The sequence below is a fragment of the Camelus bactrianus genome, chromosome 22 (genome assembly GCF_048773025.1).
Source record: "Camelus bactrianus isolate YW-2024 breed Bactrian camel chromosome 22, ASM4877302v1, whole genome shotgun sequence".
Taxonomy (NCBI): domain Eukaryota; kingdom Metazoa; phylum Chordata; class Mammalia; order Artiodactyla; family Camelidae; genus Camelus; species Camelus bactrianus.
This window is the reverse complement of record NC_133560.1, coordinates 8,447,034-8,462,133: the sequence shown is the minus strand read 5'-3', so window position 1 is coordinate 8,462,133 and position 15,100 is coordinate 8,447,034. Positions and strand designations below refer to the sequence as shown.

General features: G+C 49.2%; 1 protein-coding gene across 1 annotated transcript in view; it reads left to right on the top strand.

Annotated features, from left to right (window-relative positions):
• CPLX2 (complexin 2) overlaps nucleotides 1–15,100 on the top strand; it is a 77,225-nt gene that overhangs the window by 10,515 nt on the left and 51,610 nt on the right. The window contains exon 2 of the mRNA XM_010946224.3: nucleotides 527–607. The gene's annotated coding sequence lies outside the window, so the exon portion shown is untranslated. The remainder of the gene's footprint in view (nucleotides 1–526; nucleotides 608–15,100) is intronic.

Below are 15,100 nucleotides of genomic sequence, written 5' to 3'. Positions count from 1 at the left end.
AGATGACGTCCGTTATCTTACTTAACACCACCACCGATCATAACGACAAGCACTTATCAGCACTTGGTGTGTGAGGCTGGTGCTATTAGTAGCCCCACTTTATACATGAGGAAACTGAGGCTCAGAGAGATATAATGGATGTCCCTAAAGCCAGAACTCAAACCCAGGTGTGACTGGCAATAAATCCCGCCCACTGACTTCGGTCAGAAATCACAGCTAAGCCAGAAAGCAGTGCAGTCAGTCAGTGGTGCCACACAAGTGTTGCCTGACCCCATGATCGAGATGCGCAATTGCCGTCACGGGTAGGTGAGGTGCGGTCGGGGGGGATCTGTTGCCAGGCAGCGCCCCATCCCGCCCTGCGCCTTGCTGGAACCCAGAGGATTAGCGCGGCCTCAGCAGAGGCAAGGGCGTGCCCTCGGAGGTGTCCGGGGTCTGATGCCCGTCCGGGGTCCGATGCCCATCCGGGAAGCCAACTCCCCCTGAAGCTCTCTCCCCCCAGCTCTTAATACCCTCTCTCCTCCTCCAGGAAGTTGTGCACCCCTGGGATGCTACCTGCTCTGCTCGGTGACTGAAAGCTTCTGCACCACAGCTTGGCCAGGAAGCAAAGGTAAGGGTGCTGCCCAGGGTCACACTCACGGGCGGCGTTCAGAGTGCGCCACCCCCCTGCTGCTGAAGGGGGTCATGATGTCACTTCCCCTGTGCAGTCGCTGAGAGCACTCCTAACTGGGCATGAGATGGATCGATCTGGCAGTGTGTTAGAATGGTGTTAGCTCGTGTTACAACAGAGAAGCACTTCCTCACGTGCGCTACCGTATTCAATGATGCTCCCCAAAAACCTTAGGGCGGTATTATCCCCAGTTTACAGAGGAGACAACTGAAGAACAGAGAGAGAAAAGGGCTTGCCTGAAGTCATACAGTTAAACCTGAACTCCAACCCACTTATTCTTGTCTGTATCCCCACGTGGTCTCTGCACCTTATAGGCGGTTGGTACTTGTTTGATGAATGAATGAGTGAATTTTTGAATTGCCCAAGATCGACGGCCGGGCAGAGCAGGGCTGGAAGCTGCTCTCCTCTCATTCCCAGCTCCTGTGCTTTTCTGCTGATCTGTGGTTTTCTGCACTGAGGAACCAGCCCAGCACTCCTCTCACACCCCTACCCCGGGATCCAAGCATCTCGTGCGTGATGTTAGTTACCCTTTCCCCTGTGGCAGACAAAAAGATGAAAGGTGGACCAGTCAGCCTTGGTTCCTCTTCCAGGTGTCCCCCAAGCTTGGGTCATACCCAGCATCCTTTCATCCACATCGCCTCTTCCCCACCACCCACTACCAGTAATCCAACGTGCATAGTTGTAAACTCGTTTCTTTAAATAAACAGTCTTGAGTTTCATACCAAATAGTCTTTTAAGAGGAGGAACGTCTCCAGGCCACCTCGTATTTAGCATACAGTGAGCCACATATTTGCACAGAGAGAGAGTGTGTGGATACAGAGATCGCTCGATCGCTATAGATATCGCTGCTCATCCAGATGGGAGCTATTTACGACGCTGAGTCACTCGCAGAGAATGCCACAGAGGGATTCCAGGCTGGGCTCCCAGCCCCAGCATCACAGACCTCATGGCTCTTTGCCTCATCCTCACTGTTCACAAGTGAGAGAGACAGAGAGAGTGGTCTCCTTGCACAGCACAGGGACAGAAGGAGACATGGTGGCCACAATGTATGGAGACTTTCTCATAACCATAACTAATCCTATATCAAGTCATTGTCCTCCATCCAGAACACCACACCCTTAAAAATCATCCAGTCCAATTTTTTCATTGTATAGGAATAAAAACTGAGACCCAGAGAGGGAAGGGGCTTGCCCAGTGTCACACAGCAAGTCAGCGACAGCGCTGGTCCCAGAACTCAAATTTTCTGATTGCTGTCTGGGGCACTCTGCCATCCTGCAGCAACCTTCTTCAGTTTCTCTCCAATGTCCTGCCATTTCAGCCCTCAGGAGCGTCCTGTTCTCTGTAAACTTAAAGTTGTCACTGAGCACTTCCTTCCTTGGGATCCTCCGGTGGGGGTGGGGCTGACTCTGGCTTGTTTGGGCATCCCTCACGTTTACTGCAGGACCCGCACACACTGGGTGCTCACGCACGTGCACTGAGTGTTATGTAAGACCAAACTCAGTCCCAATTCCTGGGGAACACTAGTTCTCCGTTTGAAAAAGCACCCATTTATCTCCACCCTCCCTTTCTTGTCTCTAAGCCCGTTGTCTATCCGTGCAAAAATAGACTCCCTCCCACTCCCCACCCACCTCTGCCCAATTCTATAATGAATCAATTTTATTAATAGGCTTTGGGATGGAAACTCGACAAAGGCATTTTGTGAAAGTCGCCCTTTATCTCCGTATATAGTCCATTTCTCGAAGCAGTCTACTAAACTGGTCAAGTGGGATTTCGCCTTTCATAAAATACTCATGAATCCACTCTTTCCCTCCATACAGCATGTGTTTGTTTAAGCATTCGGTGATCTCTATCCTTCATTATGGATTCCATTCAATTGTTCTAAGAGACAGTGGGATGAGGCGGGAAGAGCATGAGCTGTGGGATTTGGACTGGGTTACAACCTAGCTGACCTCTTAATAGTTCTTCACCCAAACTGATTGCTGAGAACTAGATGATATAATGTCTATAAGGTGTCTTTCCCATATGAGCGCTCAATGAGGTTTGTGAATGAAAAAATGAATGAAGATGCTCAGGACCCATAAGAACCAGATCCTAAAGGGTGAGGGACCAACTGACTCTACATTCTGAAGTTTTGAAGTCATGCAAATCCAGGAGGGTCATTTGAGAAGCCTTGTGGGATTAAGGGCTTGGAAATGAAGCCAGGCTTTGGGATTAAGCCGCTGGTTGGGCTGTCTCCGGGCCAGAAAGAGAAGCTCTTCCTGTGGCCCCTGTGGAAGGGATTCCCTCAGCTCAAGGAAATTTTGAGTGTTGAATCTAGGCTCAGAGTAGGAAACACCTTGAGAGTAAAGGGTGCATCTTGCTGTCAGATTCCAACTTTCCCCCAACCAGAGCCTGGCTCGGAGTGGCAAGGAATAGACAGAAAGACAGGCAGTAAGCGTGCATCGAGTTGAGTTGAGTTGAGTAGAACTGACCTGAGTTGACTTGGCTTGTGTCACCTTGTGTTGTTTTGAGTTTGTGGGTGGACCTGACTCTAGGTCCTGGCAAGGGAGGAGCTTTCCGGAACCCAAGCTTAGCTTAGACCTGGTCCCAAAGCACAGGGGTGACTCCAAGCGTGATGTGCTGGGGACATTCAGAGCTTTCCGAAAATGGAGTCATCTCAGAGAGGACCAGAGCCATAGGAAGGAAAAGGGTGGCCTATTGGCTTGGTTAGGGAGCACCACAAGGCTGAACGTCCTTTAGGAGTCTCTAAAACTAACTGGAACTCTGTCAGGATTTTTCCATATTTTTACGTGAACAGATTCCTTTCTTCCTGACAGAGGAAGGCCCTTTGGTAGCATGCACTTCAGTGGGTCAAACAGACTTCCCCATGAGGGGAGAAGGCAGGCAAAGGCCAGGAGTTAGGCAGGGCCCCATATAGCAGATGCTGGCAAGGCTGTAAACTGGTCCTCCTGTTGGGATGAGGGTTTGGGGGCCTGAGTGAGGTATGAGTCTAACTCTAGACTTCCATCAGGCAGTGGTTGCTAAAGGGAACAGTGACCCAGGAATCACAGTGCAGAATCAGACAAGACCTCTGGCATCGCAATATGGAGGTCAGCCAGCACCACGGGGGTCCCCTTTTGCTGGCCCCATCTCAGGCACTACCCATCACAGGCTGCAACCAGGCCTCTGAGGGAGGGAGGCGCTGAGACAACAAAACAGATTCCTGTGAGTTGTGGCTTCTCAAAACCTTATCGTATTCAGCTGTGTCTGTGCGTATCCGTCTCCCACACTGGCTTGAGAAGCCATCAGAAACGCTACATCAATTCTGCTCAGTCCCTGCCTTGTGCCATCTAAAACTCTGGGTGCAGGTTAGACATCAGTGTTCAATGCATGAGTAATTAGGCCAGAGTGAGACTTACAATGCCAGTGGAAGATTTCAAGAGGGAAAGATGGAAATTTTCAGGATTTCAAGATGGCAAAAGTTCAGGGTAGAGACGTCCAGCCAGAAAGGGCAGCATAGACTCCAAGTTGCCCCTCAGGAGTATGGCTTACAGGAAAAATTGGACTAAATGGAATTAAGAGACACGGTGGTACAGCGTAGGTTAAAAATAATGTTCCTCAGAGTCCTGGACTTCTGAGACAGGCGCTCGTGGGGCATTGTAAGATGAGTTTGAGAAAGGGAAGTTCCCCCAAAACTTCCCCCAAAATCCCATTTAAATTTTAAAAAGCTCCAATATTATCTTCTTTATACATTGGATGTCCACACACATTTTCATGTTTAAAAGATTCTTTGGATGTAAAAAAAAAAAAAATGCATTTATAAAGCACTAGTGTTGAAATAGCCTAGGCATTTTAAGTGAGGTGGTCTGGATTCAGATCTCAGCCCCAAGCCTTCCCACCTGTAGGATTCAGGGACTCCCTGAGCCTCCACATTCTTATGTGTAAACCCTCCTTGCAGGGATGTGTGAACATGAACTGAGATGCTGCAGTATTTCCCAGAGGCTGGCACGCGTGTGATTGATGGTGTGCACAGTGGTTTCAGGTGGGATATGGATGAACATTTATTATTTTAATAGCTCACAATTGATGCACGTTAGCAAAACATAAGCAGCGCGCTAGACTCCATGATTTATGGAAAGAATGTAGCATTTCCTTTTAAAATAAAATGCCGTGCTTTTTGAAAGGCAAATCGATTTAAAGGAAAATACTAAATGAATGAACAGTCGCAACACAGCAGAAATCATGAAGGTGGAACAAAAGTGACTGAAACGCAGGGAACATTGAGATAACCTATGAAAAACACCCATCGCCATATCTGTCATTTAGGAAGGGCTCCGTCTGGAATACAGCGCATGCTGGGCATGCGGCAGGCGGGCAGCAGGAATCCGTTTCAGGCAGACAGTAGGGACGAAGTCCAGGCAAACGGCAGAGATTGGGTCCCGGCAGCCAGCTGGCCACAGGCTCCTGAGGCAGGCAGGCTCCTGAGGCAGTGTCCACAAAGTGGGAGGCAACCATCAGTGGCCCATGAGATCACCTGAAGTGTCGTTCAGGCACAGTTAAATACCACCGGCGGGAGTTACCTCCTTTCCGGTTGATCCATTGGAGATCAGCATCTCCTTCAAGCCTCTCTCACAATTGTTTTTTGGTTTTTTTTTTTAATTTTCTTTCTCTTTTTTTTTTTAACATTTTTTATTGAGTTATAGTCATTTTACAGTGTTGTGTCAATTTCCAGGGCAGAGCACAATTTTTCAGTTATACATGGACATACATATATTCATTGTCACTTTTTTTTTTGCTGTGAGCTACCACAAGATCTTGTATATATTTCCCTGTGCTACACAGTATAGTCTTGTTTATCTATTCTGCATATGCCTGTCAGTATCTGCAAATTTTGAACTTCCAGTCTGTCCCTTCCCACCCGCCTCCCTCACACTTGTTGATCTTCCTTTTCAACACAGAGGCTCAGCCTTCAGCTGGTAACAGTATCCAACTGAAAATGAATAACAGTATTGTATTTCCCATGTATATATTTTTTACCATTACCTTCCATTTATAGAACACAATGCGGTGTCCTGTTTCTGAGAATGAACTCGTGTTCCCTTTTCACATACATGAATTAAAGATTAAAAAGCGAGTGTGTTACTTTTGTTCAGTGTGAAGTGAAGAGCGGGTCAAGCAGGATGTATGCACAGAAGTAAGATAAAGGTGGTCCTTGACCAAGAGAAAACCCAGAGGTCCTGCAAGGAGTCCCTCAACTCCAGAGGCCATAATGAGCCCACAAGGTGGATGTCTCCCAACCCAGCCACAGACTTTGGGGCAAGCTTTGTCCTGGGGAGGGCAAAGGAGCCCCCAGACAGAGCCAGGGGTCCAGGGACCAGGGCAGCGGCAGCCAGCAGTCAGTACAGTGAGGGCTGCCCCTAGAGAGTGGTCTGGAAGGGATCTCTGCAGCTAGGTGCTCAGGGGAGTCTGATGACCCCAAACCATTCAAGCCAGCCTTTGAAGGGGGCTGTTTATGAGTTACGGTGTGTTGGTAGCAAGCAACAGAAACCAAATCTGCCTCACTCAAACAGAAGCAGGGGTCCTTAAGAGATGACCAGAGAGCACCCAGAACGAAAGGGCAGGCTGGTGGTCTGGGTCAGGAAAGGACAGGGACCAGCGTAGACAAGGGGCCTGGGAGCAGGAGCTGAGGCCATATTTTTCTAAAGTTCCTTTTTGGGACGCATCAGCCACAAGTGTTTTTACTTCCTTTCATCAGTCTGCTCGTGATTCCCAGCCCCTGGAGGGACACCAGCTGGTCTGGCATGTGTCCTTTGTCCTCCTCTTGGCCAGCAGAGAGCTTGGAGGCTTGGTTAGACTCCCTCCAAGGCTGAACACTAAGGAGGGGATGGTTCCCCAAAAGAAAATCAAGGAGCTGTTACTAGAAGGAGGAGGAATGGGTTCTGGGCAGCAAATGTCTACTACAAGGATTCAAGGGGGGCCAGGCTATGTGGGACCATCACTGGGGCTTCCTTTCTCCCACCATGGCTGGGCCAGGGTCCACCCCATCTGGGGCCAGTGGTTGGCCAGGCAGGGGTCTCGCATGCTTACCATGAAGGGCTCTTGGATCCTCTGATGGTCTGGAGAGGGAGGTGGCTGGACAAGCCTGGCCCTGGGCCCCATGGCTGAAAAGGATCCACTGAGCTGAGGAAGTCTAACAAGAATTACTCACTCAGGGGTTGCAAACCCAACTGTCTGCTGGCTGGCAAGGAGAAAATGCATAAAGATTAACAGCAGTGGCATGCCTGTTGAAAGGGGCCACCCTTATTAGCCCCGGCCACCTGTTATCATACAAGCCCATGGACCCACCCAGGGTTAATATCCTGATTTTTTAAGTGAAGCCTCAAGTCCAGATCTTTGTGACACTCCTCATTTGTAAATATTGTGAACTACCAGGAAAAAAATTAAATATTGTGCTGACCAAACAGTACAAGCCATCAGTTTGTGGCCATTGGACTAACTTCTATTCATCCACTGCAACTCAACTGAGAAATCACCTCCTCCAGGAAGCCTTCTGTGACTTGCCCCTCTTTCTACCTTGTTACCCTTTCTTTGGACTCCCACAGACCCTGGATGTCGTCCTATCACAGCACTGACGCTCTGCATTAGAGAAACTCTTTCATTTTCATCCACCGTCTCCTCGAGAGTCAGGGTACCCACCACATCTTATGTCTATGCCCAGCACAATACCTGACACATATGAGGGGCTGCGGCATTGCAAAAAGGGCAGGGGAGCTAAGGGACTGTATTTGTCAGGTTATTCAATGGTAACAAATTAATCCTGAAATCTCTGCAAATTTAATTAAATTAAGTAATCCTGAAATCTCTTAATATAGCAAAGGTTTGGTTCTCTCTCAAGTGAAGTCTGCTGTGGGGCCAGCCACTCTTCAGGCAGCTTCCTTCCAAGAAGTGGCTCAGGGATTCAGGGTAGCCCCATCATTAGGGGGCAGGGCAAGAGGGCCAGCAGAGAACTCACACCCACTCTTAAATACAAGTGACATCCACTGGCTCTTTCCAGAAGTAGTCCCGTGATCTTTCTCACTATAAGGGCTTGGAAATACAGGTGGAATGCATGGGGATTCAGAGTCCTTGTCTCTGTTGCACAGACCCTGGGCTGCAGCTCACGGTGTTGGAAAGACTCGGGGTCTAAGAGGTGGACTCAGGTTGCCGGTGGGGCTGCCAGGGCCTGTCATTCACAGGAAGCAATGGAAATCTTAAGGTCAGTGCATGGAGGTGCCTCCTAATTTGTGAGTTTAACTCAAGACATTCAGAAAAGTAGGGGAGGGAGAGAATTTCATTAGCTTGAGCTTTCCACCTTTCCTCATTTGTCCAATCAGTAAACACCAAGAAATGAAAATCAAATTGATGGAAAATAGAGGGCAAATGCCAATGAGTAAACTGTTTATAGTGAAATCACACTTAGCCCCTTGGCCTTTCGTTTGCAGTCCACGATGTACTGGGAGTGATTGCAGCTGCTCAGAGGGGCTCTCTTCCGTGATCAAATGCTGATGCGTTCAGGCTTCCTGGTCCTCGCCATCACCCTTGGCCCAAAACATGGCTGATGGTGGGTCAGTGGGCACCCCCAGGGACTCAGAGGCACACACCATGACTTCGACAGGCTGGGTACAATGCAACAGCAGGTGTTTCCTTGGAATGGAATCAAAAGGTCTTAGACATGCTCTAGAAAGAGGACATCCCTAGGAATCAGAAAGACCTGGGTTCAAACTCTAGGTCTTTCTTAATATGTCAAATTCCTAGCAAGACTCTTCGCTTCTCTGAGCCTCAGTTTCGTCATCTTTAAAATGGGGACAATGATAACACTTTCCTCCCAGAACAATGGCGCAAAGTCTACGAGGTGACGCATGGAAAGGGCTTGGTGCACAGCAGTACCTCAATTGACATTATTTTTCTTCCTTTACTCCACTGAATTGGAGGGACCAAATTGAACCTCCCACCAATAGCACTCCTGACTGCGTCAGCCAGTTCCTGTTTGCATGCCTCTGGTGACAAAAAGCTCCCCACAAACCCCCAAGCATCCTGTTCTGTTTTTGAACCACTCCCATGGTGTCTGTGATGGGAGGATCTGATGTCCTCAGGGACTGAGTTTGAGGGAAAGGTGCCTGGCCAAACTCCCCTCTCTGGACAACTAATCCGTACCTTGGCTCCCAGGAGCCATCTAGGGGAAGTGAGTGTGGTGAGAATGAAGGAGGGGAGGGGTCCAGAGTAGGGGAATCTGCGTCCATTTCCAGTTGACAGAGAGGAGACAGAGAAACCCATCACATGGGAGATAGGATCCCAGAGAAGAGAAATCTCTGGAAGACTGTTGCAGGACAATGATGGGGATCCAGCTTGGGATGAAATGAGAGAAGCTACAGAGGAGTGAATAGGAGCTCAAAATAAGAAGGAGCATGCCTTCATTCATTTTGCAAACATTCACTGTTTGTCCACCGTGCCAGGCTTCATGCTGAGGACTAGGGTCAGAGATATGAATCCACTGCAGGTCCTGATCTTGGGGGAGTGGGACAGGCATATGATAAAGATATTAAAAACCATATGGGAATTGCTGAGATGAAAGGAAGTGTGGGATGGGGATGGTGAGACCTCAGAGGAGGGGTACCTGGCCCCGCTGGGCATGTGGTGTTCAGGAAAGGATGAGGAGGTGGACAAAAATGGGGAGAAAAGATGACAGACGGAGGAACCACAAGGGCAAAGACACAAAGATGAAAAACAGCCTGGCCTGTGGGAAGACCTGCCCACCGTCCTCTGTGGCTTAAGGTAGGGAGTGATGACAAGGGGACCAGAGCAGGCAGCGGAGGACCTTGAATGACAGCCACAGAGCTGGGACCTTGTCCCAGGCTAGGAGGGTGCCATGGAAGGGTGGGGCACTTTGCAGAAAATTTTTATTGAAATGCAATCTGCATTCATAAAAATGGTTGTATAATATGTTTACAGCTCAATAAATTTTCACAAAGCGAACATACCCTTGTAACCAACCAAGAACCAGGAACTTACCAGCATCGCACAAAGCCCCCTTTGCTCTCCTCCCCAGTCACCATCCTCCCAAAGGAACCACTGTCTTGACTTCTAACCCCAATGATTAGCTGGTTTGTTTTTGAACTTCATGTAAATGAAATCATGCAGTGGTTTGTATCTGACTTCTTTCACTCAACATTGTGTTTGAGATTCTTTCTTATTGTTATCATGTTGCATTCATTCACATTCACAGAGTTTGATCTCATTGCTAAATTGTATTCCATTGTGCAATTGTACCAAAATCTATTCATCATTCTAGTGCTGATAAACACTTGGTTTGTGTTCAGCTTGGACCTCTTATGAAAAGTGCTGCCATGTAGATTCTTGCATGTGTCTTTGGATGAACATCTATCTACATTTCTGTCGGGTTTATGCCAAGGAGTAGAATCAGTGCATCACGGGGGATGCAGATTCCCCATGGAGTACCAGTGTTTTTTCCAAAATGGGAGTCCCAATGTATACTCCCCATTGTACTGCATGAAAGTTCCAGTAGCTCCATATCCTGACCGGTATTTGACATTTTCTGGCTTTTCCATTTTAACCACTCTAGTAAGCACGTGGTAGTTGTAATTTGCACTTCCCTGATGACTAGCGAGGTTGAATACCTTTTCATATGCTTACTGGCCATTTGGACATCATCTTTCCTGAAGTGCTTGTTCAAGTCCCTGGAAGGGGAGAGACAAGGTCTACCTTTCATTTCAGAGAGTCATCTTGGGTGGCCAAGGGGGGTGACTGGGATTGTGGAAATAGGTTCTCTGGATCCTCTGGCTAATACAGTGGCATCTCACTTAGGTGCCAGGCTTCCTCTACTTCCTCTGTCTCTTTAAGTGCTCACAGCCTCCCTGAGAGGTCAGAAATGTTACCAGCATCTCACGGAGGAAGTGTCTGGACCTACAGAGGGGAATGACTTGCCCAAGGTCTCATGGTTGGAGCTGGGAGTAGAGCCCAAGGGAGGGGGCCACAGACCCTGAGTTCATTTCCTCATCAATCTCAAACCACAGTGGGAAGATGTAAGAAGGGACAGAACAGAAAGAAACAGAAAGAAAAGTGAATAAACATTTACCAAGACATCTCTCTCATTCCTTATTTCACACAAGAGAAAATTCTCCTCTTCCTTCCTCTTCCCTCCCCCAAAGTCTAGCATCTCCCCAAAAGTCCAGCAGATGTGAGCAGGCATCAGAAGCCTAGTGCCTGACAACCCCAATATTTTGTTGGATGGCCAGTGATGTGAACGGAAGAACCGGGCCAACCCGAGCTGGATCCTGGCCTGCCAACACTCACTGCATGGCCCTGGATCAGTCACTTTACCTCCCTGGGCCTTAGGCTCTTCATCTGGTTCAATGATCCCTTCCGCAGAGCCTGGTGAAGAGGAGCCAGCTCTGTGCCTGGAATAAGGCGGCCCCTGGTTTAGGCGACACACGCTCATTCCTTCCCTCAACTGGCCCAGGACTGGAGGGGCTCCCCACCTTGCCCAGGGCCCAGTCCTCTGGCTCCCACCACCCTAAGTAGCATCCTTTTGTCTCTTGCAGCTATAACAGGTCCCTGGCAGTTTTCCTCACTGCTGGAGAGCAGGTGTGGCTGGGGCAGGAGGAGCATCCATCCCCCCGGGGCACCCTCTCCCCTCAGCAGCCCACACTCAGGCTGACAGCCACACAATTAGCCTCAGAAGGGCCTTTCTCTTCTCAAGGGCTCTCATCTCAGAGCCCAGACACCTTTACTTTAGGAGCCTTGCCTTGGTAAAGTGCTTTGTCAATGCCACCGCCAAACAAACCTCCCACCCCCGTCACACACAAACACACACACACACACACACACAGAGACACACCCGCACAGTGCCATCCTGCTGTCCTTCCATTCATTAATCCACTCAGCATTTAGTGAGCATTCAAGACACCATTTTAGGCACCAGGACACCCCCATGGTCTCTGTCTCCATGGACTTTCCCCTGCAGGGGGAGAGATGGCTAATAAACAAGTAGGTTGGCACAGTAAACCGGCTCACTTCAGAAGGTGCTCAGGGCCATGGAGATGGGGAGGGGGAAAACTGTGACGCAGAGGGGCAGCTGGGCAACCACTGGGTCTCAGAGCAGAGCGGGGCAAGTCACAGGCCCGCTGCCCGCGAGGGTATGTCATGGCCTTCTCTGGTTTGGGCTCCAAACTCAGCTCCTGGAGGGGGGAGTCACGCAGCAGCCACCACTTGGGGGACGACCTAGGATGTGGCACTGGAAGGTCCTGGCTGCTGCTGACCTCCACAACTTTGCCTCCTTCCCTCCCTCATTGACAAGTCCGACCATCCCCTCTAAGGTCTGTCTGTTCCTCAAGATAACCTGGCTCTCCTGCCCCCAGGGACAGGGAGGGGGTCACAGGGGTTCTTCCTTGATCTGCCAGCTTCCTCTCCATCCATCACATAGCTTTATCCCTCCCACTCCACTGCATTCAGAGCAACCTGAGCCCTTTCCGGGTGGTTCCCCCAGCAAAGCTCCAGGAGCAAGGCCAACTGAGCCCCAGCCGAGACCAGCAGACCCTCCTGAACCACCACACCCAGGACTCTCTCTGTCTTTCCTTCTCGGCACCCCCACCCCCGTCTTTTACCCTCCTGCTGACTCATTCTTTCTCTGTGTGTCTGTCTCTGTGTCTCATTTCAATTTTGGCCTCTATCTCCCTGTCACTCTAATTCACATCCTAAATGTACTTCTTATCTGGACTTTCATTTGCTTCAAATACTGATTTTTTTTTTTATTGCATTGAGCCCCTACTAGGTGCCAGGCGTGGGGCTAGGAGTTTGAATCTAATCAAAGATGAGTAAATCCTGGACTTCCTTGGAAGGGAGCTGAGTCATGGACTTAAAAAAGTAAAATGGGAGGTGCTAAAAGTGACTGATGTTATACCAGGAGACACCGATGGGGGCTGAGGAGCATCAAGGAGGGGGGTCCAGGTGATTTCTTGGAGGAGGTGACTTTTTAGTCAGATTTTGAAACATGGTCATGTTGTGGAATGTGGGCTGACTGCGGGGAGGAGGGTCATCTCCTGTGGGCTAGCTGCTTAGCTCCCTCTCCTCTCAGATCTAAGTCCTAGTCTCCAGCATCCTCCTTACTTAATCTCTAAGGTGTCCTGAATAAAGCATGGACTTCGTGTCCAAAAGACCTGGGTCTGAGTTGCACGGACTCAACATCCTGAGCTTCATTTCATCATCTGTAAACAGCCTCCTAGGGCTGTTGTGAAAAACAAACAAGACAGAGGATGTGAAAATGCTTTCCTGCTGTTAACGAGACTCTTTACTGTTAATGAGGGCCCTTTTGACTGCAAGTGATGGAAACCCAACTCAAAATGGCTCAAAGTGAAAAAAAAGAAAAATCTGACATGGCTAGCGTCAGGCACACCTGGATCCAGGGGTTCAAGTGGTGACCCTGAGACTCTTCCAACATCTTTCAGTTCTGTCTCCCATGCGTTGGCCTCACTCTGAAGCAGGCATTCCCTCTCGGAGTGACAACCACCCACCACCAGCTGAGTGACTCCAGTAGAAATAGGATATCCCATTCCTGGTGGTTCCAGCAAAGCTCCAAGATTGGAGCTCAATGAACTGACTCCAAACCCATCCCTATAGCCAGGGCTGGGTCACACACTTACCTCTGGAGCTAGTGATGACATGATCTTCCCACCCAGTTCAGAAGGACCACCAGTGGGAAGGGAGGTAAGTCCTCCCAAAGAGGTGCTGTTACATTGTTGTAAGAAGGAAGGCTAATGGGTGCTGGGTGCTAATCCACTTGGATAATGGAGACAAGGAACACAGAGGAAAAGGAGATTCATTCAGGTCTCAGCCTCGCTGTCATCTCCTCCAAAAAGTCCTCTCTAATCCCCCAGGGCTGTATTGGGTACCACTCACCCCCATGCTCCTTTAGCACCTTACGCTGCCCTTATTGTCACACTCATCACATTTATTAGAACTTCCTGTTTACTTGTCTGTCTCCTTCACAGTAATCTAAGTATTGGGAGGAAAAACATGATGCCTGTCTTGTGTTTTGCTGTAGCCCTCATGGTGACAAATGCTAGACACTTAGTAAATGGTGGGTGGATGGGTGGATGGATGGATGGATGGATGGTTGAATGTAGGGATGATGGATGGATGATTAGGTGGTTAGATGAATGGGTAATGAATGGGTGGTTGAAATGAATGAATGAGTGGTCGGATGAATGGATGGGTGGATGGATGGGTGGATGGATGAGTGGTTAGATGGATAGATGAAAGGTTTGGGAGAAAACCGGTGAGACTAGTTTGATATGTGCTAAGCCTACGCTGCCTGTGAGCACAATGAGATGTCCCTCAAGCTGGTAACAGATGAACTTGGAATTCAGGAGAGGAGTCTGGGCTGGAAACAAGTATTTGAGAGCTATTATCATGGAGGCCATGGGAGAGGATCAGCATTACGAAGGAGTAGGCAAGTGGTGCACTCAAGGTCACACGTCACATAAGTGACACTTGAACCTGGGGCTGTGTGATATGTCTGCTCTCATTCCTTCTGTCCAAGGCAGCTTGGCCCCTACTTGAAGTGGCAGCACAGAGTTAACATCTCTCCCTTCTCCCCTCCCTCCCCCTCCTCAAACCACTCAGCCAGAAGGGAGCAGCTGCCTGGGAGGACAGAGAGACAGATTATGTAAACTGTGATTGCCACCCACAGGAGGAGGAGGAGAGAGAATAGGTATTGAAATGCGCTTTCAATAATGCATGTCCTCCTCTGCAGAGGCCTGGGGCTTAGTGGAGGGGAGAAGAGCCTTAAAGGGACCAAGCCTCTGGTCCCTAAGCGGCAGCGCCCACAGATCCCAGCCATGCAGGTCCTCTGTCCAAAGCTGGAGGGTTCCATGGACGTCCACCCCGGGGCTTCTCAACCTTTCACAGTCAAGGACACTTGCTCCCCTCCTGTCCCCAGTATATTTGAGTTTTTAAAAGATTCTGTTTCCCAAACACACTGCATTTAAGTCATGATTAATTCATTTCCCCTATTTTTTTTTATTAATCAAAGACACTTAACTGCCAGTCAGAGCTTTGTTCAGCAAGAGGTAAGTCACTGGATGATATCACTCCAACCCAAAGCTGAGAAATATGCCAACATTGTTAGCCCAGCCTACCCTGATGCTTGGAACTGCCCTCCCTCCCCATCCCCCATTCATTACTGTCTTTGGAAAACCCCAGGTTGGGGTACAGGGAACCTGCCAAGCACTCCTATTTCACAGAGGAGAAAACTGAGACCCGAAAAGGTGAATGGACTTGCCTAAGGTCAGAGGATCGGTGGGGACTGAAGGCTGAGGCCTGACCTCTCCAGTTTCAGCTGACTTAGAACTTGGCAATGAGATAGATTGTCCAAGGGATCTGAAAATAAAGAGAATGTAG